This window comes from Melospiza melodia, chromosome 3 (assembly GCF_035770615.1).
Source record: "Melospiza melodia melodia isolate bMelMel2 chromosome 3, bMelMel2.pri, whole genome shotgun sequence".
Classification (NCBI taxonomy): Eukaryota; Metazoa; Chordata; class Aves; order Passeriformes; family Passerellidae; genus Melospiza; species Melospiza melodia.
Genome location: NC_086196.1, coordinates 132,620,691 through 132,648,574, shown reverse-complemented (window position 1 = coordinate 132,648,574; position 27,884 = coordinate 132,620,691). Strand labels below are relative to the sequence as shown.

General features: G+C 40.4%; 1 protein-coding gene across 1 annotated transcript in view; it reads right to left on the bottom strand.

Moving 5' to 3' along the window:
- The window catches only part of LIN28B (lin-28 homolog B), a 95,043-nt gene that overhangs the window by 3,868 nt on the left and 63,291 nt on the right, over positions 1 to 27,884 (bottom strand). The window lies entirely within an intron of this gene.

Genomic DNA, 27,884 nt, shown 5'->3' with positions numbered 1-27,884 from the left:
TTATTGGATTACATTATTCTAACATATGATACAAAGAAATAATTACACGCCTTTGGCATGGTGACCTTATGTGCACCACCGAGTTTTCAACTTTGGCTGCTTTTGTATGCTTTCTGTTTCTTTGTTTTATAAAACTTGCACTGAATGCATAGACATTTCATTTCCAATAATCAAACATTACTGGAAAGAACTAAACCTGTTTTTTTTTGGTGTGTTTTTTTTTTTTTTTACTTTCCCTTAACCACCAACAAATTAAAAACAATTATTTCACAAATACTTAGGTCTGTGGAGTCAAGGATTAAAAAAAAGACTGTAACTATAACTATGAACAAAATACTGCAATGTGCTCTGGATCAAGCCCACATAAAGATATGTTACACTTTCAGATTCCTGAGAAGTAACAAAGCACCATTTGACTATTTCACCTAGGATTTAGTAGTCCCTACTAGTTTATACAATATCAAGAAGTTTAATCCAAGCAAAGCTTATGTATAACTGAAGTCTCACCTATGGAATTTGCTTTACCTTGCAAAGAAATGCTATTGATAAAACCTGTGTAACTTTTAAAAAAAGACTGCAAATACCAACATTTGTAATTCCACTCCAAGAAACAATGCCTGGCACCTCCCACTTCACATCTCTTCATCACTAGCAGCAAGATACCAACCATATCTTCATTTCCACAGACAAACAAAAAAACAGCACAAGTTTCTCATGGCACGCTGCATGCCATCATGTCCTACAAGACTGACCAGTAATTTACAGAAGTTAAATAATGAACAGAACTTCATTGTCCTTTCAGAAATTATTGTGTTTTATTGTTGTATCTTCCCTAAAAATGAGTAAGAAGAAACCAAGCCCAGTACAATGAACTCTGCACTTCTACAACAACTGCAATAACATATTTTAGGTGAACTGGTTCCATTTTGATGTCACCACTGCCCTGAAGTTTGATGTGATTTTTCAGTGGAATTTGAAGACTGTGCTTACACTACTGTGTCTGCATATACTACAGACTAACCCATGAAGGCAAACACTGTCTAACAAAGCTTCCCCTGAATCACAAAGAAAATAACATGCACCAGCCCCATTATCACTTAGTATTGATTTCCCTAGCACAGGAAGGGAAATGACATACTAAGTACATTGCAAAATCCAAACATCCTGATCTAAGACCAAAACATAAAGGTTTTTTCTCCTATGGTTAAAAAAAATAATTTTCAAGTTATTAAACATTATCCCTACTTTTTGCCAAATCATTGCAGGTATTTTCAAATTAGTGACCCTCACTTGCCAGTATGTTCAGCATTCAGTCTTCCTAACTGGCATTCAGCTGCTTCCACCACAAGCTTTCTAAATACCTTCTGAAAAAAGTAGTAAGGAAATAAAGTCTTGCAATTAGAGAAATGAAACAATAGCAGCAAAAATCTTTAAAGTGTTTTACTTTCTCCCCTTTCAATAAATACATCTAAGGATACACAGATGTGGTACTGATTGTAATTTAGGTTATATTAGAGAATGATGTTTATTATTTGTCATTGGTTTCTAGCAGTGTACTTGTTCCCGGGATAAATGCATTCTAACAGTATAGCATAGGAGTGTGCAGACATTCTGGAAATTGTATTTTTTGTCTTAATTCAGGATATGGAATTTTATGGCTGTGAATGCATCAGCACATTTATTTTCTCCTTTAGTATCACATCTATTTAGAACAGTTAGAAAAAAGAAAAAAAGTTTGAAAATAGGGTAAAGGGCCTCAGTAGCAGGATAGGCAGTAGCCATGGACAAATCAATTTAATCAGTCACTATGGTATGCTGTGTTATCCAATTCAGTGGACCATTTCACCAATTGGCAAAGAACCTGCTGTCAGGGCCCCTGCTTCCACTCAAGCAGCCTCTGTCACCCTTTGCATAGCTACTCAATCAATACATCCTATTTGCAAAATATTGTAATTCCTTGCTTTTATTTAAATTTTCATTGAAATGTCACTGTAAAAGAAAAACTGTCACAAGCAGTTGTGATGAAACTCTGATTTGGTCTTTGGGGATGTTTTTTGTTACCAACCAATTCAAGCATCTGGGTAAAATGTCACATTAAAGTATATATGTGCCAGCCAGGGTGTTGCCTGGACTTACAGAGGAGGGTGATATTTATTCAGTTCTTTTAACTATTTATTCATTCCTCATCAATCACTCTTACCAGGAGAAGAGATCACACCTCGCTCTGAAACGCCTTCCCTTTCCAAGGGATTTATCCCAAAATGCAAGTGGTCAGCCACCTCAGAGCTCACAAATGACAGCATGGCGTCATCCCCAGGCATTAAGGTATGGCATTAACCCTTTCATTCTGAGCACTTCAGCCCTTTGCTCCTCTCTGCTGCGTGTTCTTATGTTACACCGTCACGAAAGCCGAGAGCACGATGTGCACATGGGAGCTCACACATTCACATCTCCACCTACATACACACACAGAACAATACACAAGCTGATCCTGCCATGAAAACTGGAAATTCTCATTCCACTCTGCTCACAGAAACTCCAGATTAGTGCAACCACAGCAAGTATCTCTTCTCTTCTGAAGCACCACGGAAAGAATGTATGTTAGCTTAAACATAAGTTTATATGTAAATTCTACCGTGAGATGAATAAAACACAAAAGGCCCTTAAATGTGCAATTATAATAGAATCAGCACTTACAAAGAACAAAAGTAAGAAGGATTTGTTAAAATAGGATTGTCTTTCTCACAGTAGGCTTCCATGATTTGCTAGCTAGCTTCAGGCTCAAAAATATAAAGAGATGGCAATTATCCTAACGGGAAATCCTTTCTTCTCTACAGCACTGACAGGAAGGTGAATCAGGGTGATTTTTTAATATAAAAAAGATGAACATCTTAATAGAGGAACACCTTGAGGAACTAGTCTACCATTATATTTCAATACTCTCAAAAAAACCATAACAATAATACCTACTAATGAAGAAAGAAGAGAGCATTTAGCAAGGTTAAGAAAGCCTCCTAAATTCTCCTTCGCTACGGATTTGTGATTGCACAAAACTATACATATTAAAGGAATCATGAAGAAGCAGAAGTGTACAGATTCCAACACAAAATATGCTGTATTAATTGCAAAAAGCTGATGACTGAAATTGATTAGAAATACTCAATTTCACAACCAAATAATACCATCTAGTCTTTAGCCTTTTTTCCTTCTTCCAGCAATCAGATACTCCTCCTCAGGAAGCACACCCCAGCCCTAAACTTTTTAAAACAACAATACCCTTGCCTTGCAAATACGTTTTCCACAGTAACAACTCAGATGGGTTAAGCAGCAGTAGTTAAACACAACTGCTTGCTTCTTTGAGCTGTTTTATATTACAATTTAGATGATAATCCAATACATATGACAAGTAGAGAAAAAATATGTGTAACCCCAGACTGTTATCTGTTGAGAGAAAAACTGTAAAATTACCCTAGTGACTGACTTGGGGGAGGGGAGGCAGGGAGTAAGGGGTTAACATCTTACAGGGATAGGAAAGGGAGGGAAGGGGGTACACTCAGAGGAAGACTAAAATAATTCACCAGGATATACCCCACACCAATTCCTCTTTTGTTATTCCTTTCTGAATGCTATCAGACCACAAAAAAATGATTCTTGGCTAACAATACTCCATCTTGCAACATTAATGCCTTGAAAACGGCATGGAATCCTAGCAGTGTGTGCACATGAGATGCTGTTACAATACACTGAACGCAACTGTGCAGTTAAAGCACAAAGGAAATGTTTAAAATCGTACCTAAATGTGCTGTCCTTTTCAGCCATTACTTTCACAACATACCTGAAGAAAGGCAGATGGAACAGGCAGCAGATCAATTATTCTATTTTGTAAATGGCTGTAAAGGGAAGTTAAACCACCCATGATTTAACAGAAAAATGGATCTTAGACATAAGATTTCTTTCCTCTGTTTAAGGCTTCAGTGACTTGTCTTGAAAATAAGGCCATGAAATACTGCAAAGGGATGCTTCTCACTACCTGGATGTGACATTTAAAAAAGCTCAGGGTGCTTGCTCAGGTACCACCTGGGACAAGTGACAAAGACCTCCCAAACCTCAGCAGGTGCTGGAGGATCCTCAGAAAGGATCTTCTGGACTATTGAGGATCTGCTAATTTCAAATTGTCTTTGCTGCAGCTTGAAAAGCCAGGTTGGACGGGACTCCAAACAACCCAGTCTAGTGGAAGATGTCCCTGCCCATGGCAGGGGAGGTTGGAACTAGATGGTCTTTAAGGCTCCCTTCAACCCAAAGCATTTTGGTGAGCTGACAAGACACACAGAAGATGAGTGGAATGTACACTCTGCTCGTGCCTGCTGACAGGGAAATGGATGGGATGTTCCTGCTCACAAGTGCATTGCTGGGGTGTACACCACTCTGGTTATCAACCTTTAATTCTTAAGCTGTAGCTGAATGCAGGAGAGAATACAGCCAACTTTGAAAACACACTAAACAGGTATTAGAATTAAAAGTAGTGAATACTGAAATACTACTGAAATAATAATTAAGGTCATGTGAAATTATCTTGTTAAATAAACTAGAGAAAGGAATATTTACAATCCTCATCAGAGCATTTATGGCTTGTCCATCAAGCAGGCTTACAATGAGGAAGAAAACCTCACTAGCACCTCATCTATCAATCCATGGGGGAAAAAATCAGTTTAATTTTAAAACTGTAAGTATTTTTAATCAAGAATGTTGTAAAACAGTGTATTATCAATGCATAAAATGGCACACTGGTGCCACATTTAGGTTTGTGTTGGTCCTGTGAGTATTTGCTACCCGAACTTCTCGTTCATGCAAAACACTGTGCAGAGGCAACATGCTGGGAAAGTTAATTGCAGGCTGGCATTCTTCAGTGAAATTCAGTTAGAAAATTTCCTCTGCTTTACTACCTTTTTGAGATATTTAACAGGAATATATAAAAAAAGATAACCTCTTAAAGAAAAAAAAAAAGATGAAATACAATAAAAATTCTCACCCATCTATTATTTTTCCTGTGAATCCTACAACTCATGATAATATACCAGAGATCCAAGACTTTCAATTTTGTGAGAAAAACAAGGTCCCTCCATTTTTTAAATCTTGCCTTCTTTCATTTTACAGATAGCCCCATCACACTGACACCAACCCGCACTGTCTGCGAGGCTTCCAATAACACAGGGTGGAATATTGATGGTGTTTACTCTTGTTACAAATAAATAAATAAAAATGCTCTGTTGTAAACTCATCGGATCGACTAGTTTTCTGTGGTTAGTTCTAAATCAATCTATTTTCCCCAGTGTATCACAGAACTAATATCAATAGGTTACGGTCTTTTGTTGCTCGGGTTTCCCCTCCCCCTTCCCCCCAACAAAGAGGCTGACAAACAACGTGGGGCATTGGACTGATAAATCAGGCCGGTCAGGATACAATTTAGCTTAAGTTCATGAGGAAATAAAATGGTTTAAAATTTCCTAATACAATTTCACTGGAAGGTGATGGGGTTTGTTTTGTTTTTTTTACAACCAAGAGCAACAATGAAACAGAAAGGTGGTTCAAAAAGCACAAAATGCAGCTTTTTCTCCACAAAAATGGAAAGGACTACAGAGACAGCAGATCTTAAAAAATGACCTCAACGATGTTGTTTCCATTCTTCTTTCCACTAAATCTTATCTCTGCTATCCACTCAGCTCCCTTTACAGGCATGGAGGAAAATTATTTTTCACACAATCACACAAAAATCCTTAAGAAATGCATCCTCATGGAGGAATGATTGGGATGCATTTTCATTTATTACAACCAAAGGGTTTTCTTTATATTAAGAGCTAAGAAGTCCTGAAATAACAATTTAAAAAGTGAAGTTTTGTTTCTAAATAACATGAAGGATGGTTTTGCTCATATAGTATCAATATAGCATAGAAAGAATGTGTATATTTTAATGGTTTCAACCCATCCAGATAAAGCAGATACAAAATCAGCAATGGTTTAAGGAAGTTATGTTTTAAACAGCCATATATCACACATTTGAAACATGAAATGATTTCAAGCAAGTCTACTACTGTTAATCTTTTTGCACTATGAAACCACACACACAAATACTCTCAACCACAAATTTCCCTTGTAAGCTTTAATTTCTGTGGGAGTAATAAAATAACCCAGTTTTTCAACAAGAACAGCTCTGCACACACAATAATTTTTTTAAAAGTACGTATTTTCCACAGTTCCTGCTGGTGGTGGCAAGGCTGCCTGGGCTCTGCCCTGGGCACTGCTGCTGTGTGCACCCAGGTCTGCAGTGCCCTGCCAGAGCCAGCTGGGCTACCAGGGCTGAGCAGACCTCGCTGCCCGTGCCTGGAAGCCCTGCTGAGTGCCCTGTTTACAGAAGCCTGCCTCGGTAACACTAGAAGCCTCTCACTGAGGTGGCTTGAGCCTCCTGGCCATGTGGATAAGGATGCACGCTGCATAAAACCGGCTCAGCTCTTTCTGGGTCAGTGAGGTGCTGGTCATGAGCTAAGAGGCATGCCTGACCTTATCTGCCTCTCAGCAGAGCTGGTTCCAGGGTTTCCACATCCACTGATCAGTTAATCCACAGATGAGATAAAAGGCAGTAGGTAACTGGGAATCAGTTGTTTAAAATTGCATTTTCAGTTTTGTTCCTTATTTCATCGCTAACATTAGCAGCAAATACAACAAATACAGCAAATGCAAGTGACGCCAACTCACAACAGCAGGAAACAGTAAATGGCATCCTGGCAGTAGGCTGGAGCACTGAGGCAGGCCACAGTAGAGAAAGAGAAGGAAAGGAGTTATTCTGGGAGTTCATAACCTATTCTTCCTCCCCAAATACCAGCTGTGAGTGGTGTGACTTTAGGTACCTCATATAAATCAGTTTCACACACAAAGTTTCAGAAATATCTGGTGACAGGAGCCTGGACTCAGATGCTGGCCTTGAAATGGATTCTCCCATTACATACACTGAGTTAGATGGCTTGCATGAATACAGGCTTCATGAGTGTTAAGGATTGCAGGATTTAACCAGCAGCTCACATTTTCATTTCATTATTCAGAAGCAAAGGGGTGGTTACTGTCTCTGTGACACACTCTCTACGAGGAGACCACGCCAGCTATCTCTGTAGGGGTTCTTTCCAGAGCTAATGGCACTGATAAAGTCATGTCACATGAATCACATGGAGGGCTTCCCATCCCAAATGTGGAACAAAAGGGCATCAAACATGGTGCTTGGTTTTGCTTGAAATAGCATCTGTAAGTTCATACATTCAATACCCACAAGAACAATTAAATAACTCAGATGCTCTATAGCCACACTTTAATGGTAAGGAAAATCTGCATCACTCTGATTGCACTGACTGAGAAAGGAAGCAGCCACCTTATTCACTTTTCTGAACTTGCACCTTAAGATGTCTAAAATGGACCAGCTTCATATATTTACATTATTATTAAATGGCTGGACTGAGCATTTTCTGTAACACATTTTTAAGAGGCTTTCAGTATCTTGAAGAGAAAAAAATTATTTTGCAACTTTCACATTAAAATGTGGAAGCAACAGTAGAGCGTGAAAAGAGGATTTCGCCTGCAACAGGATTAAGCCTTATATGTTAAAGCTTTTAATTCCCACCTGAGGCAGGTATTCTTGTTGTCCCACACTGCCTGATCCCTGAGCATTAAAAGAGAAATAATGCCATTTTCTACTATTCTGCCCTACATCACCACCGGATTTATCCTCATCATTAATTCTCACTATTAATTGTGTACATAAGATACATAGTATCTTAATATACATAAGATAAATACAATGGTGTACCTAAGAATAGAAAGCAATTTATGTATATAAAAATTATTGTTAATTCAGAATTTGGTGTTTCCTTTTTCCTTGTTTGGCCTCAGGATGGCAAATCTCATGCACATGTTTACTACTCATATCTCTGAATTTTGTTAATTCTGTATACACTTAAAAATAATGGAACATAATGATCTAGTTTACCACATATAGTTTCCCTATATGTGGTAAACTAGATCACTTTATCCTCTTCGTTGGATTATGTAGATTAAGTGGTATCACTGCAGTAAAATTATAACAATGAAGTTAATAAAAGTTTTCTTAAATATTGCTAGTTCCCAGAAACAGAGCATCTTAATGGTCTTAGTTCTGATGTCAGTCACAATGGCGTAGATCCAGAGCAATTTTGATGACTTCACTGAGCTTATTTTCTGCTCTCTTTAATAATGTAACACAGAAAATTCCCCACTGTACAAATTCTGAAAGGTCACACAGCAGCAGCCAAGGCTGGTTGCAGAGGTCAGGTTGGTACAAGCTGTGGGGCCACAGAGCAACGTAGGCTGAAGCTCCTTCATTCCACCTGTAAATTTGTGTTGCTGGTTGATGTAACATTTGAAAGCAGAACACAGCATACATCACAAAGAAAACCAAAGAACTGGAGCAAGAGTGGAGGAGTGATGTGTCTTCTGCCCATTTTTGCTCAGTCTTTCAGCCTAAGAAAGAATGAATTATCTCAAAATTAAGGAGGTTTATAGGCCAGGGATCAGCTTTTCTGGCAGGACTGATGAATTCTGAATTAGGAGATTTGATAAAATAGGAACCCCACACTTAAATAAAATGTTTGAAAGCAAAGAACAATTCAGACAAGAGCACCCCAGTTGTGATCATGGCAAGGGAAGAACAGATTACAAGCTGGACATTGAGTAAAGCTGCCACAGGAAAATACAGTGGATATGGTCACTGAACACAGCACAACCAACTTCCTGTAGCTTTGATCAGAAATTCACACACCAAAGCCCTGAATGTACAATTTTAAAAGCAGTCACAAACCAGAGGAATAATTAATGTCAGCATCATGTTTTAACAATTCATTAATACTCTGAAACAGCCCTCCAGTTATCCAGTAGCACTCACTGTGCAAGGCAGAAACACTCTACATTAAGAGTGGAAGTGCACAGAGGCAGAAAGGGCACCATATTTTAATGCAAGCCCAAAAGTTGTTAGCGATAAATCCAGACCACTGGTTGGGGTGGAAGAAGGCATGTGTGTCTCTGCAGTCACTGTGAAGTGTGCAAAGGCCACAGGAATGGTTACAAGGGGATTGGCTACAAGTTCTTCCAATTTGGCAGGAAAATCCTGACTTCCAGTAAAATAGAGGATTACTCAGTTACGCTGGTAGCCTGTCTGCTCTCCTCAGATTCCAGGCTCTGGGGCACATTAGAAGACACAGAGAGGTGACTGTGACATACTGCAGGAACTAGGAATGGAACATATAACATGTCAAATCCATAGGACTTCATTAGCCCTGACTGAAACTCAGCTTCTTCCTGCTTTAATGATTATTTACCACACTGCCACAAGGTTATGGAGACAATTCTTACCATTCATTGAGCTGTAATTATTCTAGTGACAGATCTACTGCAGGAAAGATTGAGAGTATCCTTCTGCCACAAGACCTTAAAGTATCACAGCTGGGGCAGGGGATTTGAACTCACAGCAAACTGAACTTATTCTTTTTTTCATTCTGGATAAACACTGAGTGCTTGAGGAAGGAGGGAGCGCACTGGCAGGCAGTGTGAGGGAGCACAGTTCTCAGCATCAGGCTGGAGCAGGGTCCCTCCCATCCACTCAGTGTCCTCCAGTGGCAGTGTCCTTTGTCACAGCTGCTCCTGAGGGGTGGCACATGGGTGCCACAATCCTTAGTGAGTGCAATAACAAATTGTACTGGCTGTGGGTGTTGGGTATCTGTATTACTGCACCACTGGAAAAACCAAACCACCAGCCTCAGGAGCTGCTCTGTAGCTGAATTCTTCACCCTCTGCACCTCATGGAATCCCAGAGCCTCCATCACTGCCTGTCCTTGTCAGGTACAGTCTCCCCCACATCTTGTGCTGCTTCCATCGCTGGGTGTAATGCTCTTTCAAGTGGTCACTGACCCTCCTTCCCCAGAGAGTGAAGATGAGAAACCTGGGTGTCCTCACCTACAACCTACTAATCCTCCTTGAAAAGGCTGAACAACCCTCTGAAAATTACAGCAATCTCCTGATGGAGGGAAGATTGGCATCCAAACTTGTCTTTCACAAGTTTCACAAGGGGGAGGTGTGTGGTGAACTGGGGGACCTTTTGAGTAGGTTAGAAGTGTGCTCACTGGCTTGGGCCATACAAGTGAAGAGGAGAACTCAGAAGTCAACCTGGTAATTCCTGAGGGGCTCAGCTGTAAAAGCTAGAGCACAGAGTTGCTGCTGTCCAGTAAAAAACTCAGCTGACGTAAGACAAAGACAGCAAGTTAAATTTGACATTTGAGTCTCTTGGCAGCACCTAAACAACAAATCTAGGAACCAGATGCCTTTTGTGAGGTTGGAAATAGTCACACCTGAACAGTGTTAGCCATAGAAGACAAGGACCTTTAGAAATCTGTCACTTCCTACAATATTCCTGGATACTTTCAGGAACAAATCAATTGTTTATTGAACCAACCTCTCTCTTGAAAACCTAAAAGGACTTTGCTGCTAATCAAGATCCCTTTGGCTCTCCTCCTTACAAACCTTCTATCCAAAATATCCAAATTTCCTGGAAATACACGATCCCATATAACCACAAAATGAAGGGAAACTGTGTCTGCCACTCTGGATTTCAAGCACAGCCCACAAACTTCCCTTATGAAAAGTCTCATCCTTCCCAGGCTCAGAAGCTGGTGATAGAAACTTATTTCTCTGTTATAGGCAGCTTGTGTGACACAGTTAGGTATAATCAAATGCTTACAGGAATTTAAATGCCTAAGTCCCACTGACTTCAGAGCTAAGCAAGGCCCTCATAGCTTAGAAAATCTGAGTCTGTGCCCCTCAGGATTATATCTGGTACACCAAGGAAAGTTATGGTACAACAAAGTACAACCATATGGTGATCAGGCCACAAATTGCCATTCACTAGTACAGGAATTAAGCACATGCTGAAAAATGCATAAAATACCTGATTTTGAAACTGTTCTCTTTGTTACAGCTATTTCACCACTGTCCAACTATTATCATGAGAAGTCATAGACAAGTTGTGAAAAGTAATTTCAATTACATCAGAAACATTACACAGAAAATGAGGGCTATCATGAGCTTAATTGGACTTCACATAAATGCTGAAATCCCCTCCACAAGTCTTTTACGTTCCCTCTTGGCAGGCAGCACAGATTTGAGAATTAGATGAAGAAAGCACACACTTTCTAAATGATGAAACAAATCTAAACTAGAATGTCCTCAATAAGCTACTGTGCTTGGATTTCATTCCAGTTTCCTGCAAAGCTTTGCACAATGAGTGCCACCACTGCTTGCTGTCTTGGCAGCATCAGGAGCAGTTCCCAGGGTGCCCTTCTGTTTTCATACTCTGCACTGCAAAACAAGCCAGCAGCAGTGTGCTGTGCCAGGCAGAATGCAGGGAGAGTCAGGGACCCTGTTCCAATGCTGCAAACCATCCAGAACCATCAGCAAGTGACCAGGACTCCAGCTCAAATATTTAGCATTGCATTCACAGCTTTTCCTTGGGTAATATAAAAATAAGTGGAAGATAATTACTGAGTAAACAGCCCCCTTTCCAAGAAGAATGCTTCCAAAGGCATATAAACTGCTTTCAAAAACTGCTAAGGATGATCCCTGTGATGATCCATGCAGTCACTAAAATGCTAGCCAATTCTCAAAGGAAAAAAATTCAGTTAATTCACTTTCTTTTTTTTTTTTTTCCTATTTGTAGCATTTATTTAGCTTGCTTCATATCACACCTCCAGTTTTGAGACAAAATCATAAATCATTGCACTGGCACAACTGTGGGTGTGATAAACACTGTCAGGAGGTGGGAGGGAGTAGATTTAGCAATGCAATTCCCATTGTCCTCAAACACTCTTGCAGAGGAACTACAATGTGGAACAGGCACACTGCCTGGGATTTACCCCTGGTTTCACACAAATCTATACCGGATTTCAATCTGGATTCATGAATTTGTCAATATCATAATATTCCATCTGATCCCCACCAGTAGGTGTGTGTAAGTGAAGAGTGGATGTAAGAATCACACACTCCAAGTCCAGGCAGAAGATGCAGATGTTCAGCTTAGTTTTGTGTGGCTGTGGCTGAATTTCCTTTCAGTTAGAGACAATGAGCTGGAAAAGAACTTAACTGACAAAAAGTAGCTGAGCTGTGTGCTTTGAGTTAAATACACTCTAAATATAGTGCACAGAGATGCTTAACATCCCTCCTCTAAGGAAATAGGTTTTTTCACCATTCTTTTACATATTCCCCATAAATCAACCAGCCCCATTTCAGGCTAACTAATGCTTTTTTTATGAACTGTCCCTCCACTTATGCAGAGCATGGCTGGGGCATTTCCCACTCATGCTCATGCAAGTTACAGCTGGACATATGCTTTTACTTGCAGCCTGACTATTTTCCTTCTACCCCTTCACACGTTCTGCCTTGCTGTGTTATTCTTTCTTCATTTTCCTACCATTGCAATGCTTCATGTGGAAGCACTGCACCTGTCAGGGCTAGCAAGAATAGTTCTCTATTTTCCTTTTGAGGCTATTGTTAAGGTAGGGCTTCAGAAAAAAGCTGCTGCTCATGGACAGACCAGCAGCTAAAAAGGGATAGGAGAAGGGAATGTCAATGGTTTGTCACCAATTACACGAGATGACTTCTCAGCTCAATTTATTTTGCCTGTAGTTACCTCAAATTCAGTGGGGAGGAAACCTTTGAGAGGAGCTTGGCAACTTTGACATGCCTCTCAAATTTACAGTATTGTAAATTTGTAAAACTACTGCATGTTTCAATAATCATGGCTGTGATTACAGAACTGATGCATATAGTCAGAAACTCAAGTGTCACATTCTGTGTTTCCTGTCTTTGCAAGAGAGATGAAAAGGCAGCATGGAGGGGCCATAAGGGTGGGTCAGAAAGCTGAACAACCGAGTAAGAAGAGGGATAAACAAGAAGAGGGTCACCCACACCAAGCCACTTAGTAAAGGTAAGGGAGGCCATCAGCAATGGCACTGTCCCACCTGCTGGCAAAGCCTGGAAGGCACAAAGCAACTGTTCAGCCCTGGGGAGGCTGATGCCAACCCCAGGATGCTCAGGAGGAAGTGTGTCCGTCACAGCAGCACTGCACAGCTCAGCAAGGAGGAAGCTCAGAATGGCAAGACCTGAAAACCTTCCCATGTCAGCCTGCTGACACTGCCAGGATAACTGTGAGTCAACCATGTCTGCTGCTCTTAGGGTATGCAAGTTTAATTGTTTAACTTCAGGAGCAGAATTAACTTCTGTTCCACCACTGAACTCACAATTCATGGTCAGAGGCAGCCAAGATGGCCAGGTCATCCAGAGCAACACTTGCTCCATTCTGAGGAATGCCTTGAACACCTCTGCAGCAACAGCAGTCTATCCTCACTCTGTAAATTACCATGGATTTAACTGCTCAAATGCCTGTCTTACAAACAAAACAGCTTTGAGATTCAATTATCAACTTTGATACTCATTCAATAACAATTCATTTTTATTCAAGAATGGGACACCATAGAGGACGCTTGGGTTCCTTTAAATATGTCAAAGCTGGGACAAAGAACCTGATTTCTGCAATATGCTGGGATAATTCTCATGCCTTATTATACTCAATGGCATAGAAGTTAACAGGCCAACATACCTGTTGACATACCACTGGCTCTCTAGAGCAAAAATTTTTTAGAGGTTGTTATCTGCCATGGTTAACTCTGCTACTAAGTGCTTTGGTGGCTCTGAAAGCAGAGTGCTTTACAACAGAATACACCTATATGTATCAGTATCCCTTTTAGCTTCAATGAATACTTTGAAGTTTTGAGGTTTTCATGCCAGAAATGCTGGTGTCAACATTTCTAGGGCCTCTAATGATTTCTGCTGTTACTTAATCCAGCCTCTAATATTACCGTGCCTGTAAATTACTTGGAGTAAACAATATTCGACTGCAATTCTAGTTTGTTGACAGGATTAAAAAAAATTATTTAGGAAGAAACATCTGCACTTGGAAATAGTACTTTAAAATGATCTAAATGCTACCACTCTGTATCTTTGAAAGAGCATCAATACCAAATGTGCTTACCACACATCTTAGGCGACTCTTGCCGCGTGCGTTTAGAGTGGTGCTCCCTTCGGTCTGGCTCCAAAGTTAAAGCATCTGAAGTGTAAATTGTGTGTGACACAGCCAAGGAAACCCACTTTACTTTAACCTTGTTAATGGCGAGCCAGATGGAACCGCTGAGGCCACCCATTGTTCGGGTTTGCATTTTTTTGTAATGCCATGGTGTAGGTCCATAGGGCCTCATGAATTCCCCTCCTCTGAATATATACTGTGCTGTTAAAGGCACTGAAAGGATCAAGCTCTGCTCTGAGAGCAGCTGGCTTTGTATTTTTTAATGGTTGTTAGCAGCAGCAGCAGGTCCATTCTACGCCCCTATTCTTCCTCTGCCCTTCTTAAAATCCTGATCTGTTGGTTCTTGAGGGAAACCAAACCCTAACTCTGACCTATATAGCACATCATACATTACCTCAGGGTCATTACCCCAAATATTCATCAAAAGCCTCAGATTCTCCCTCCCTTGCAGCCTCAGATCCTGCCCCAGCAGTTCTTAATCACACAAGTAATCATCACTGACTTCATCAACAGACAGGTTGTAATTTCTTTCCTACCAAACCCAGGTAACTTGTGAGTGCATCATTTTTGTTAATGACCACTGCCTTCTGAAAATTTGGTCAAATTTCCCTGTCTTGACCTCCTTTGTGCCTTTAAGATGAAAAAGGAAGTAAGAGGAGTTTGAGCAAAGCCAGCCCACAGCCAATGACCCTGCCTGAGAAATAAGGGGGTGCTTGCAAATTGTTACATGCCAAGACCCATTTGAACAGCATTTGTGATGTAGAGGATGATACCTCGCAGTGCCAGTGCAATGATGCAAAATTGTCAAACATTTGCTGATGAAAAGCTGCAACACATGACTTAACAGAGGTAATAGAAAACCCACGAGACTACAGCTGGCTGCCTAGCAGGTTTCCAGTTGCTGTGCAAGATAACATAATTTTGGGAGAAAGGAGTACTGTTCTCCCGGTCTACTCCAGCTGTGGTGCATGCTGCTCTGCACAGGATGAGGAAAGCACAAAGCCATCTCTCCAGCCCTTCCTACCCAATGGGCCTGCCATCAGGAAAGCAAACTGCATCTCAGGAAAAGGAGGCAGCAGCCAGGAATTACTGAATTGCATCACTGAGCACCAGACAATGTGCCTCCCTCTCTGCAGAGGACTTGACACTGCAGTTAGCACAACCTGTGAATGGCACTAGAGGGATGCTGCAAACAATTATCTGTTCCTACAGAAACTGCACAAAGGCTTTGGCAACACTGAGGCTGATCAGGCTATTAAAAGAGCTGAGAAACCATAATCAATACTTCAGAGCAAATTCTCTGATCTGTTCAAAGTGGTTTGCTTTTGCACTACACTGGCACAGTAAAGAAGGAAGGAAATCCTACTACCTGATTCCCAGGCTCATCTGGTATAGGAGACACACTACTCATTGAAATACATTATACCCCTGCCATTCCCAGCTAGTGTGTGTGCCTTTAGGAAGGAGAGTCAGGAGGCACCTGAAGCTCAGCAGAGCTTAGCCTGCTCTAGGCATGAACTCGAGTAAAGAATCAAGGACCTGATAATTTATCTTCTTTCCCCAAACTGCTCTAGATGCTGTCAAAAGAGCTGCTTCCACTGTTCTACAGACTCCCAAAACCCAGCAAAATTCCAGCCAGACTCTTTACTCTTTCCCAGAGTTCCTGTAACCTGACACAATAACTTTGGGGCAACCATGGCAGGCAGGAAAAGGGGAAGATCAATGTACCCCAATGTTCCCCAGTGACCAAGGGCAACCACAGGAGACACACCAGCAGAAAAGGCAGGATGTGATAACTTCTGCTTCCTCCTACAAATGTCAAGTTTAAATTCTGTCCCTTACCCCTTTATCTTTTACATAAATAGTAGGGTGCAACTTAGGAAAATTATTTTTACTTGAATATTTCTCTAATATTGTTGTTCTTAAAGGCTATCTGTGTGGTGGTGCTGGCAGAAGTGAGAGATGCTGCACAAGGCACAGAACTTTTATATTCACTGTGTTGTTAAAACCATTTCCATTTCTAAATAATAAATCACAGGGGAGGGTTCAAAACCAAGCAAAGCTCTTTTTCCTCCAAGTAAACTATTTTTCAACTATTTCATAGTTCCTGTATTGGACTTTCTTTTAACAAATAATTTTCCTTTGCACATTGTAACAGTTCATTTTTGAAGGCCAGACTACCTTTAGTATATTTCCATTGTCTAAGAAAATGATCCAGTTAACAGAATACAAATACTAGATAAAGTAAATAATAAAAAATAAGGCACAATTTGGAACTGATAAACTAACACTGCACTTCATTCACTTTTTATAATTTTCCTGTCTTCTCTATTTGCAGGATGCAAAGCTGTCATAAATATTTTGAAATTGGACAGGATTGATTGCCATTGCTTGCAGTTTTTATATCCCTTTTTCATGAACATTCTTTAGTCCTAAGTCCATATCTCAAAGCAAAAACTGTTAATAACCCTGGACTGATGTGACACTCAGTACTTTAGCACCCTAGGATGGAGATTATGTGCCCCCTTGATTTCAGCATGTTAAGCTTCCTTGAAGCTTTGTTTCTTTCAGAGGCAGCTGTCTGCATTTCCATACCTTACCCTGCCTCTTGCCTCCAGAGCTTAAATCACATGGGTATCAGTTAGAAAAAAATAGAAGCAAAAATTATTTTTTTCCTATGAAGTCTTGCAGAATTAATTAGTTCAGCTGGTAACTTTCCTCTGCTGATGATGATGACAAGAAGAAAACCACAAGCTGTCTTATAGAAAGGGAAGTCATCAATAAATCAGGACTTTAGTTGCCAGTACCACATTCTTTGTACAAAAGGAACTCTGAATAACATTAGTATCACTCTAGAGCTTTACCATAAATTAATTTTTATAAAATGAACTGGTTGTTTGTGTGAAGTTTTTTAAGACACCTGTTCAATTTTCTTAGTAACTGAGGGTGTTTGAAAGATTCAAAATAATGCTAGTTTACTATCTCAACACTGCAAAACAGCATTTTATAATTTACTTTTATATTTGAGCAGCACTTATAAATCCTTTGAAAACTCACTGATTCCTAGCAATGACTGGGAAAATACACATATCTGGAAACACCAGGGAATATATATTCCCTTTTTTGGAAGCCTGGAAAACACAATATTGTAGACTGAGTTTCACAAACTTACTGACACTTAGGTCTGCCTTCCAGCATTACAGTACTACTAACTTCAAGTGCTGATTCTATCTAATCCTTCCCATTTGGTGGGAAAAATTCCTTTGAAGATCTGTCATTAAGAAATCTGAAATATTAACTTCTTCTGTATGACACACAAACACACTGTAATTAGAGCATGTGGTAAAATCAGATGGAAAGAATATGGTTTTCTGTTACTGTATGTGAAATTTATGTTATTTTTTCCCTTGTCATGAAGAATGCAGGCTATAATTTTAGTACATTTATGCTCCCAATGAACCTCTGAAACTGTAACACCCTTCAGATAATATGATTGATGTGAAATAGCTGAGCACTACAATGGGAAATACTAATTTCTGTATGTATCTCCAATTGTCTTCACATTGTTCACAGCACTTCAAACTAATGCAACAGAAGCAGAAAAAAAAGAAAGAGATTGTTTGGCAGGAGCTGGCAGGGAAGGAAGAGCTGTGATGGCACCACAGCTGACTCCTCCAAGCCTACTGCTTGCATTTTGCAAATTTTGAGGAGCAACTGCTGAAAGGCAGGAAGGGAACTGAGAAATGACCACTGCATACATACTAAATGCCAGACTGGAAGCTGGCAGTGAGTTAAGCCTGAGCACTGCAGCTTTTAAAGGCTGCTCCTCGGTGCCACGGGGATGTCAGGCACAGAGCTGAGGAGCGCCGCTCACCTTCCCAGTCAGCTGCCAACTTCTGGTGCTGAACAGTTTCAGAGACAAGTTAATGGTGTGGGGGCACCAAAGCATCTAAAATAGGTAGGATTGCTTTTTGCATCCTATTTTCACTCCCTGGCCAGGGAAAGCACAGGCTGCAGCCCTGCTAAGAGGCAGGACCACGGCTCTTGTGTGCAGCGGGATCCGCTGGCAGTCTGACAGAGGGAGCTCAAATAGAAAAGACCTTGCCTGGGACACTCCCCAAACCCTCTGCGAGGTCTTGCTGATGCCTAATTATACCTCTGGCCTTTTGGAGGCCAAACCCAACTCCCTGCTGGGTTTTGTGTTCTTGACACTTTCCTCCCATGAACCCCGCTGGCTCTTAAATCAGCACCTGCCACCAGCGAGGGCAGACTTCCTCTGGCTCCTGCTGCAGAGGCCAAAAAGCTGCTGCCAGCAGGGAACGTCTGTGCCATGTCGAGCAGAGAGCACAACACGGCTCACGCCGAGCCGCCCGTGGGGTTCCTCGCTCCAGACAAACCCACTGAGCTGTCACCAGAGGCGTCCCCCACTCTGCCACCTCCCTGTCCGGCTGCTGCTCGGTGCCTTTCACTCCTGCAGGATTAGTTTGTGCTCAGTTACGCTCCCCAGAGTGGCTCTCTGAGGAATTAGATCAGCACCGGTGACCCTGCAGGCAGAGCACCACAAGGCTGGTGTGGGTGCAGGGGTCAGGAGTGCCCAGCCTCGGTAATCTGAAACTGCACCCTGGCACAGCCCTGGCTGGAGTCAGGGGCAGCATCCCTTTCTTTTAAAGCCACAGCTCCCCTTCAGGAATGTGAAAAACGCAATTTATGCATCATGTATGAGCTGTATGACTATGCAACAGGCTGTTGCTTTTAAGGGTTAATCCTTTGTTAACGGGGGTCCTTTTTTGGGCTTGTGCTGCACAGAAAAAGGTACCCGGACGTCCATAGCTCTTTGTATTTGTTGTCTCATACTGTCCTAATTCAAATTGTCCAAATTATTATTACTCTAATTGTATTACTATTTTTATAACCATTTTATTACTATTAAACTTTTAAAAATTTTGAAAACAAGTGATTGGGGTTTTTCACAAGGAAAAAATAATAAATAGTGATTCAATCTGTTAACGCAGTCCAGAACCTTGGAGACTCCCATTACTTCGGCTTGTACAGAGCAGTGCAGACAAAGCAACAACAGCTAAAAAATCTTGTATGTTTTATACTTGAAGAAGCATTGTTTTCTGAAATTTACATTACTTTCAACTTAATGGTGCCTCTCTAGCAGTTCTGGCTGAAGAATTCTGCTGCAATTGTTGGGGAGAGTTTTGGCAAACTTAGATCAGACATAATTAAACACCAGCTGTGTGTCCCCAGGGAATGTCAATATGGGATGACAAGAGTCCCCAAACCCAACTATGTATTAATGGATACAGGCATGAGATATAGAACCAGTGGGTGAAAGTTTACACTCTAGATATTCCATATATGATTTACAAGTATATATAAAGCAAAAAAAAAAATATCTCTGGACGTTCAATGCCTACACTGACAATAATCTAGACATACTCAATTTACTGCATATTTAAGAATACTTACTGATGCAAGAAATTTTAATTCCAAAATCTGAAGGAATTTGTCTTGAATACCTCTGAGAAAGGGTGTGGCCTAGGGTTGGGCTAGGCCCACCTGTGTACCTTCCCCATTTTTGTCTTTCTTTCAGAGTGGCTCTCTTCCCTTGTGGAAAGAGACTGTGACATGCAGAATTATCTTACTGGCACATTCTGCCAAACAGGTCTCCAGGGCTGTGTCTATTACAGCATCCTCAGGAGAACTCTCCTGGCCACATTGCTTGACCATCTCAGCAGTCTCAGCAGTGTCGTGAGTGCTGTCTGTCTGCAAACCAAGAGGGGAAATGTTACAAGTGCTTGTCTTGTCAGAGAGAGTCCAGTCCCGGGAGGGAGCACCCTGGGGCTCCAGTCACAGCACACCCACAGGGAGCCTGGCTCTCAGCACCAAACCATGGCCTCACCACACTTCAGTGCAGCCACAGCTGTGCCACACACTTTCATTTGTGCTGGCTTCCACAGACACTGCACATCCCCATGCACAGAGTGCCTGGGGCTCCTGGGTGGCTGCCAGGGTGTGAGCCCCAGCAAAGAGCTGTACCCCAGCCAAGCAGAGCTCTGGCCAGCCAAGCACCCTGGACCACTCAGCTACAGCCTCTGCTGTTTTCTCTCTCGGTCAGCTTGCAGCTCACCCATGTTTGATATAGCCTCTGCTGTTTTCTCTCTCGGTCAGCTTGCAGCTCACCCATGTTTGGTACTCCCCTTCCTCTGCATCCTGTGGAATATGCACGTTAAAGCAGCTTCTCTAGCTTTCTGCAGGGGAAATGGGGGTAAAAGCTTTGGTTTGGGGCAGCAGCATGCTGCAGACCTGCCTAAAAGCACTGAAGTTATCAGTGCACAGAAAGCATCAGGTCAGAAGCAGCCCTGCCTCCGTCACCAAAGGTGAACACTGCCCACCCAGCAATGCTCTTTATTCAGTCAGCCCCAGTCCCACAAACTACCCAGCTCACATCAGTATTACCTGTTACCATCTCCTTCCCATCTCCAGTTCTGCACACCCCCACCTTCACTTCCATGCTGATTCTGCTCCTAAAAGGCACATTTGGCTCTTATGTGATGATTTTGCCTTTAGACACTGACTGGAATGAACCATTTCAGGGGACACAGCTGGCTACTTCAAGGAAATAAGGATTTTTAAACTTGAACTATCATGTAACAAAGAAGTGGGGTTTTTTTCGAAACAGGTATAATAATAATAATAATAATAATAATAATAATAATAATAATAATAATAATAATAATAATAATAATAAACCTGTCTCTGTGGAATCTTTTTTTTTTTTTTTTACTAAATGAGAATCTGCTTGAAGAAAACATTTCCAAGCTAAATGAAAATGGATTTATATGCCACACACAAACTGTAGTACTCTACAATGTAACAAGATATGCAAGCTTAAGCAAATTCACCACCTGCTACCATAGCAAGGGAACATGGTGGAATCCTGCTCACAACACAGCATCTCATTATTGCAGCTGGATGTTCCACTACAGTGATTAGTGTGCACACAGTGGCACAATTAATTTCAGTACTAACACCACCTTCATATAGTTTTTCACTTACAGTCTCAATTCTTGAATCTGTCATTCAAGAATTTTTGCAGGTTTTTGGAAACTCTCAACTGGCCTTCCTACACAGATAAGACTGTAGATGATAAAAGGGCATGTGACATTTTTACTTCTGTTGTTACCTGGCCTAACAAGAGCAAGCTAACATAGCTACGTTATTATAGCTTCATTTTGGCTGATACCTTAAAACTTACTAAGTCATCTTTCTTCAGAGCAACTGAGGCAACCTTTCATAAATCTGTTGTATATACCATATATGTGTGTACAACACATGTATACAACAGATTTAATAATTTTTTTTCCTCTTGAAAAGGTCTATTTTCTATAAAATGCATCTTAACTTTACACTGGTGTAAACACTTATTCTGACAAATCCAGAAGCTTTCAGATTTGACTAATTTGTATTTTATCCAAGAATTAAGCAAGAAATGTGGGTCATGAAGAAAAATTATATATAACATCTTAGATTTATTACCATATACTTCCAAAGATTTTATGGACAGCTATCACCTGAAGTATCTCTTACATTCATGCTCTCTTGGCAGCTGGAAACAACTTCAACCACTACTTAAAACAAAACCAACATGACCAACATGCTCTTTTTGCTGGCTTCTCATTCAAATCAGCAGCTAGAAACAGATGAGGAACACAAACCTCAATAGTCCCTTAAAAAAAGGCCACCATTAATCCAGTTTTCTGAAATCCTCTGAACTCAACTTTTTGTAGAAAGGGTTTTCTGATGAGTTTTTATTTTGAAAAGGAGGAGGGCAGTGCAGGCTAAACCCTAGAAAGCAAAGCAGAAGCAATAATCTCTTTATGGCAGTTCATGGTAAGGAAGTGACTCAGCTGAGGAAAATTACAGAGTCCATTTGGAGACGCTGATTCCAACAGCACCAGGGTCTGCAGCCAGGACTCTGGCACAGCTGCACTGCCAGAGATTTCAACCTTCACAAACACATAAGCCTGAAAAATACTATTTGCAGGAATTCTAAACAATTTTGTCTATCTCTACAGCATTTTTGTTGTGAAAAGAAGATGTAAGAGAACTGAGGATATATCCTCAAGCTTTTTCTCAAAAGGCCAAGCAAAAACAAAGCAGGGTTTCATCATAAGGAAGTCAAATTAATTTCTAAATAATTCAAAAATTGCATTATAACTTTCTTGAGTTTTGAATTACCCTTCCACAAACTCAGCAAGCAGTCTATTCTGCCCTGTAAGCTATTGCACACAAAACTTGGAGGCAGCTCTTAGCACATTTAGAATTAATGCCACAATTACTAAGGGAGGAAAAACCTCCAACACCTTAAGAGTGTGCACTAGGGTAGTTTTCGATCTGCAGATCTCAGATATCTACAGATTACGTTTAAAGGGTAGGCAAAAGATATTAAAAAAAGCAGGCTTGTGGACAGGATGCTTTCATCATCAAACATCATGAAACAAGAGGCTACACACATACAGCAAAAATCCTGGGGAGCAGTACTTCCAGATCAAAAGATGTGTATCACTGCTCACTAATAATTCAAATAGCCAAGAATCACAATTTTTGTAATAAAAAACTACAGTGATTTTTAAGTGTTATATGGACTAAGAAGGATTGCATTGAAGAGTTTATTGGTAAATAAAGAGAACAGAAGGAAGGTATAGAAATGGCTCAGGCAAACAAGAAAGTTATCTTAAGTCATTTCAGGTACACTATCTTTGTAATTAATTTTTTCTTCACTAATTAAAATCTTCTGTCCCTTCACAAGGATTCACGAGTTCTCACCAGTGGGTAACCAAAACCATTCTGTGAAACAGAATTAGCCCTCCAACCATGGATTATTTAACCACAGAGAGTGCTGACAAGCAAGAAACCCAGAATGGCTGATCAGAAGCGGCCCCATTTTATCCCAAGAATTCAAACAGGGAACAGGTCTCCAAGATGCAATAACATCAGGGCTGGTTCTGCCCCTTCAAATGCTCTCTGATTCCCAGTGCCTGTGGGACAATGCAGGACACATCCAGGACCAGCAGTGCCTCCAGGATGGCAGAGCACAGCCCTGCAGCTGGCAGAGCCTCTCCAGCAACCCAGTGAAACGGCAGGACGGAAACAAAGCACTCCCTGCACCCCTGGGAGCAGCTCCTCCTGCTTTCCCTTCTTTTCCCTCCATGAAAGAACAAGAAATTGTGGTGATAATTTTGTTCTATTTCCCCTCAGGTGCAAATCAAGGCTAAAAGCTGAAAAAAGAAAGTTTTGACAGTTAGAGGAAGAGTTTGTAAAGTTATAAGCTTGCAAAGGGGTTTAAATCTCTTATCCTTCACTATCCAAAGAACAAGAAAACGTGGAGGTTACACTGAGGTTTACAGATGGCTGTCTTCTTGAGTTTAACTGTATTACAGTACTTCAATTTAATTAGCAGCCATACCTACAGAAGCAGTACCATAATCCATATGCCGTGAGTCAGAGCCTGAGCTGAGAGGGACATGGAACTTTTGTTTTCTTTCCTGCTAGATGGGTTTGCATGCTGAAACATTACTCTGGCTTTTGCCTATGATACTGAAACCACTTTCATTTGCACTTTAAACAACCAAGAAGAAAATGTGATTGCTTACACAAATCCTCAAACTTGCATAATTGTTCAGATGTGGGAAGGTGTCTTCTTCTAGATAATAACATTTTTGAAATCAATGCACAGATGAAAGATGAAGTTGTCACTCTTCTAAAAACACACACTAATGAATTTTGAACTATGTCAGACAAGAACAAAGAGACAATGGTGTCTTTTCTTGTAAGTCAATTTATAATCTATAAAAGAACATGTCTTGGTCACAAATTTGTATGGGAAAGGAATTCACACTTCAAAAACTGAAACAAGGAGAGATGCTTACAAATGAGTTTGAAAATTTTGGAGTTAAAATTTTAACTTGGGAATAATTTTTCCTTTGTACTGAGAGCACCTGCATTCTCCAACAACAGCAAGGGGTCTTCAGCAGACTACAAGCAAGTTTCAGGTTCTACAACACTTACTATTGCTGTTTGTAAGCAATACAGCTAATTAAATGCACAGACTGTATGAGCAGATCCTGAATTATTATCTCAAAATGTTTCACAAAAACATTTAGAATACAAAATACATAGTGCATTTATACTGAAGAGGCATTGTGTTTCTCCAATAAAAAAAAATTCTTCAGTGTTAATGTTCTCAAATAATATAAATTGCTTGCGTCAACAAACACAGTACAATTAGCTTGTTACCCTTAAACTGAGTTTAAAATAAGCAAATTGTTTGATGACTTTGATGTTTTCCACCCAAAATGTGCTGGCTAATTTTTCCATTCCAGTTCCCATTCCAGTCTTTTAACTGCCTTAATCTCCTGCCCTCAGATGTTGACCTCCTAAGAACAGAGGTCATAGGTTAGCACAGACAGACCTCAAAAGATCTGGACTATCAATTCATGCCTGAAAGATTTCTCTTCCACAAAAGAACTACTAAAAAAGCAAATTCCAAAACCCAACTCCACAGGCTGCATAAAATGTAAACTTGTTGATAAACTGCATTCATAAATATTCTAAAATGATTGGATCTAAACAGTGTGAATTAATTTCTGTAGGATACAAAAATAAACCAAAGGCACAGACATGGAATAATGACGGAACTTCAAAGATAAAAAAGGAAAGCTCTAGACAGGGCAGAATTAAGATTCGGCATCTTTAAGCACAGATACGTGTGTTTTAAATGTTTCTAATCTCTACATTTGAAAGTACCATTTTTCCACACCAGGCGTTTTTAAACACGATTTGTTTTCTTGTAAGGGTGAAAGTGTGAGATTAGCTGACTCAGTAAATGAAACAGCACCAGTTAATACAAATTTTAGTGATTATTAGTGAGACTACTGCCTCATTTTCTTGCAATAATCAACCACACAACAGATTCCTCGCTGCTTGTTTGGTCAATGAGCGAACAGCTCTCATTAAAAAAAAAAAAAAGCCAGATGTTTCTTTTCTATGTATAAGAGAAATGTATAAAATTGTAAAGGAGAAAGATAACTTCAGGACGCTCCAGGAAGGTAAAAATACAGAGATAATAAGAAAGAACCATTTGATAAAATTATTTCTGGGATCCAAGGAAAATTTGTTTGTTACACAATGAACATAAAGACAAAAATTCCAGAATTTCTCACTAGTGAAGTGAGTAATGATATTCCCACATTTAATAACATAAAATCACATTCAATTATTTACCGTGTAAATTAAATGAGGATTATTTTTTTACTTAGAAAACGAAACTGCTTACACATTTTAAATAATTATTAAAAGGAGGCGTAGGCACATATTTCTAACAATTATTATTTGACTGGCTAACCATTATTCTTCAAAAAACTATATCAAAACATAAGAACTTGAAAGAATTAGTCTGATAAACAGGAAAGAAGAGATTTTTCATTTACTTACTAGAAAGCAGTGATTTATAAAAACTGGGGAGAAAGAAGGTAAATACAATGAAACCTTTAAAAAGGTAAATTAATAGGCTTACATCTGAGCTACATACAACTTCTAATCCTATTGCAACCATTGATGGCTCCTTCTCATTGATGGAAGCAGTAACACTGCACAATTCTGTAGTACAGCTCATCTCAGGCAGACACACTGACACACACTCACTATCATTTTGTTTTACATTATTAGTTTAGCATAACAAAAAGGCAAAGATACTAATTTGAAACACTAGCAAATCAGAAATTGAATTTAAAACATGGAACTATTTCAGCTTTTTATACTGGTGAGAATATATTCATTTATCATTAAAAGAAATCAAAGCACTCTGGTTAAACTTTGATGCAAAGGCTGTTGCAACTTTAACTGAGCATTCTGTAGTTAGCTGTTGTTTGCAGAGCTGTCTAAAGTAAATTAAATGTTTTAGCATTTAAACTATCCAACAGCTAAAAGGGTAAAACTCCAAGTGACTTCTAGAATAGAGGCAGCCATTCAAAACAAGACCAGTACAATTTAAATAGATTTTTTTTACTTTCAGCTATTCGTTGTAAAAACTCTAGTGCCGGGAGAATCAACATCATAAGATTATAAATTAATGGAGATCAAAGAAAAGAAATTGTTTAGCTCACTCCCATATTTCATAGTGAACTTTCACAACTCTTTCCTCCTTAACCATTCCACTGTTACTGAGCAAAGCCAGCTCCCACTTCATCAATAATGCCATGCTTGGCTCGCTATTCCTCCAGCCTGGCCACAGCACCTCTGCTCTCCTGGGCAGTGTTCCACTTCCTCCCTGAAACTCTTCATCCTCATCCTACAGCAAACAAAAACTAGTCCAAATCCCCAAACTAGTGAGAGGAGTATGCAGGTTAATTTCTACAGATCCTATTATCTACCGAAAGATAGAAATAATTTACACTACAGTAACAGCTTGTGAACCCACATGTGAATTCTCCTATATTGCCTTTTCTCATTTGCTGCATGAAATACAAATTATTGCATCCTTCTTCCTTAGCCTACTGAATTCAATGCTTGAACTCACCACCAAATCCAGCTAAATCATGAACACAAAAAATACTGATTTTGGGGCTCTCACTATGATCTCTTCGTGCACTACAAACATCAACTACTTTGCAACGTCTCTACAAAATGTGTGGTTTATTTGGTATGAGAGAAATGCACAGGATTCTGGAGCACAAGGGAAAAAAAAAAGCCAAAATTATTTTCCAGAGGAGCATTATTCTAAGTGCTCCAGTGCCCTTGGAGCACTCACTGTTTTTTAGCACTTGATGCATTTAAGGCAAAGTTCAAACTGAGCAACTGTGAGGGCTGCATTTGGTGGTTCTGCAAGACAAACTACAGATTGTCAGATGTGTTTTGTTTGTCACCTGGTAAGCAAGGAACACACAATACGTAGAATATTCTAGAAAGTCCCATTTCAGGTCAACCCTCCCAGGTCCACTGGAATCACCACAGCTGCTGCAAGGCTGCAGAGCAGGAGCTCACATACCAACCTGTGCTCCAGCTCTTGATTTGCAGCAATTTTGCGAAATGCAGGAAAATTCAGTTGAATCCCTGACTGTGTGTGCAGGGAGATTCAGGTTTTCCTGTAGTCCCTGAAGAGCAGCAGAACCACCAGCATTGAGGCAACCATTTGGAGCCTGGAAAAGATCTGGGCTTCCCACACTGACACTCTTTTCAGTGGTCTCTTCTCTGTTTCCTAAGTCCTTTCTCATCCACCTCCTTCCTCATCTTCCCTGTGTTTGTTTTCCTATTCCTGCTTCTTCCTAATCTTCACCCTACCTTTTATCCTTGAAATACCTTCCTATTACCCTGCCTGAGGGATTGTGGATACCACAGGAGCGTTTCTATTCGAGCTCCACTGTGTTTTCACTGAGCAGCTTGTCATAACCAGGAGAAGAAACTGCAAAGTCCCACTCAGTGCTGCTACTTCTGCATGGAGGATGCAACATTGCTGTGCAGGGGTGGCTTCAACTGGTGTGTTTTCCCTGAAATAAGAGTCCCTTTCCTGGTGTAAATATGCCCTTACAGACTCATGACTTCTTTCAGGACACCGCCTGTGTGTCACTACCTGCCTGACAAATGCTCCAGCTCAGGTGCTTGAGGTTTTGGGGGA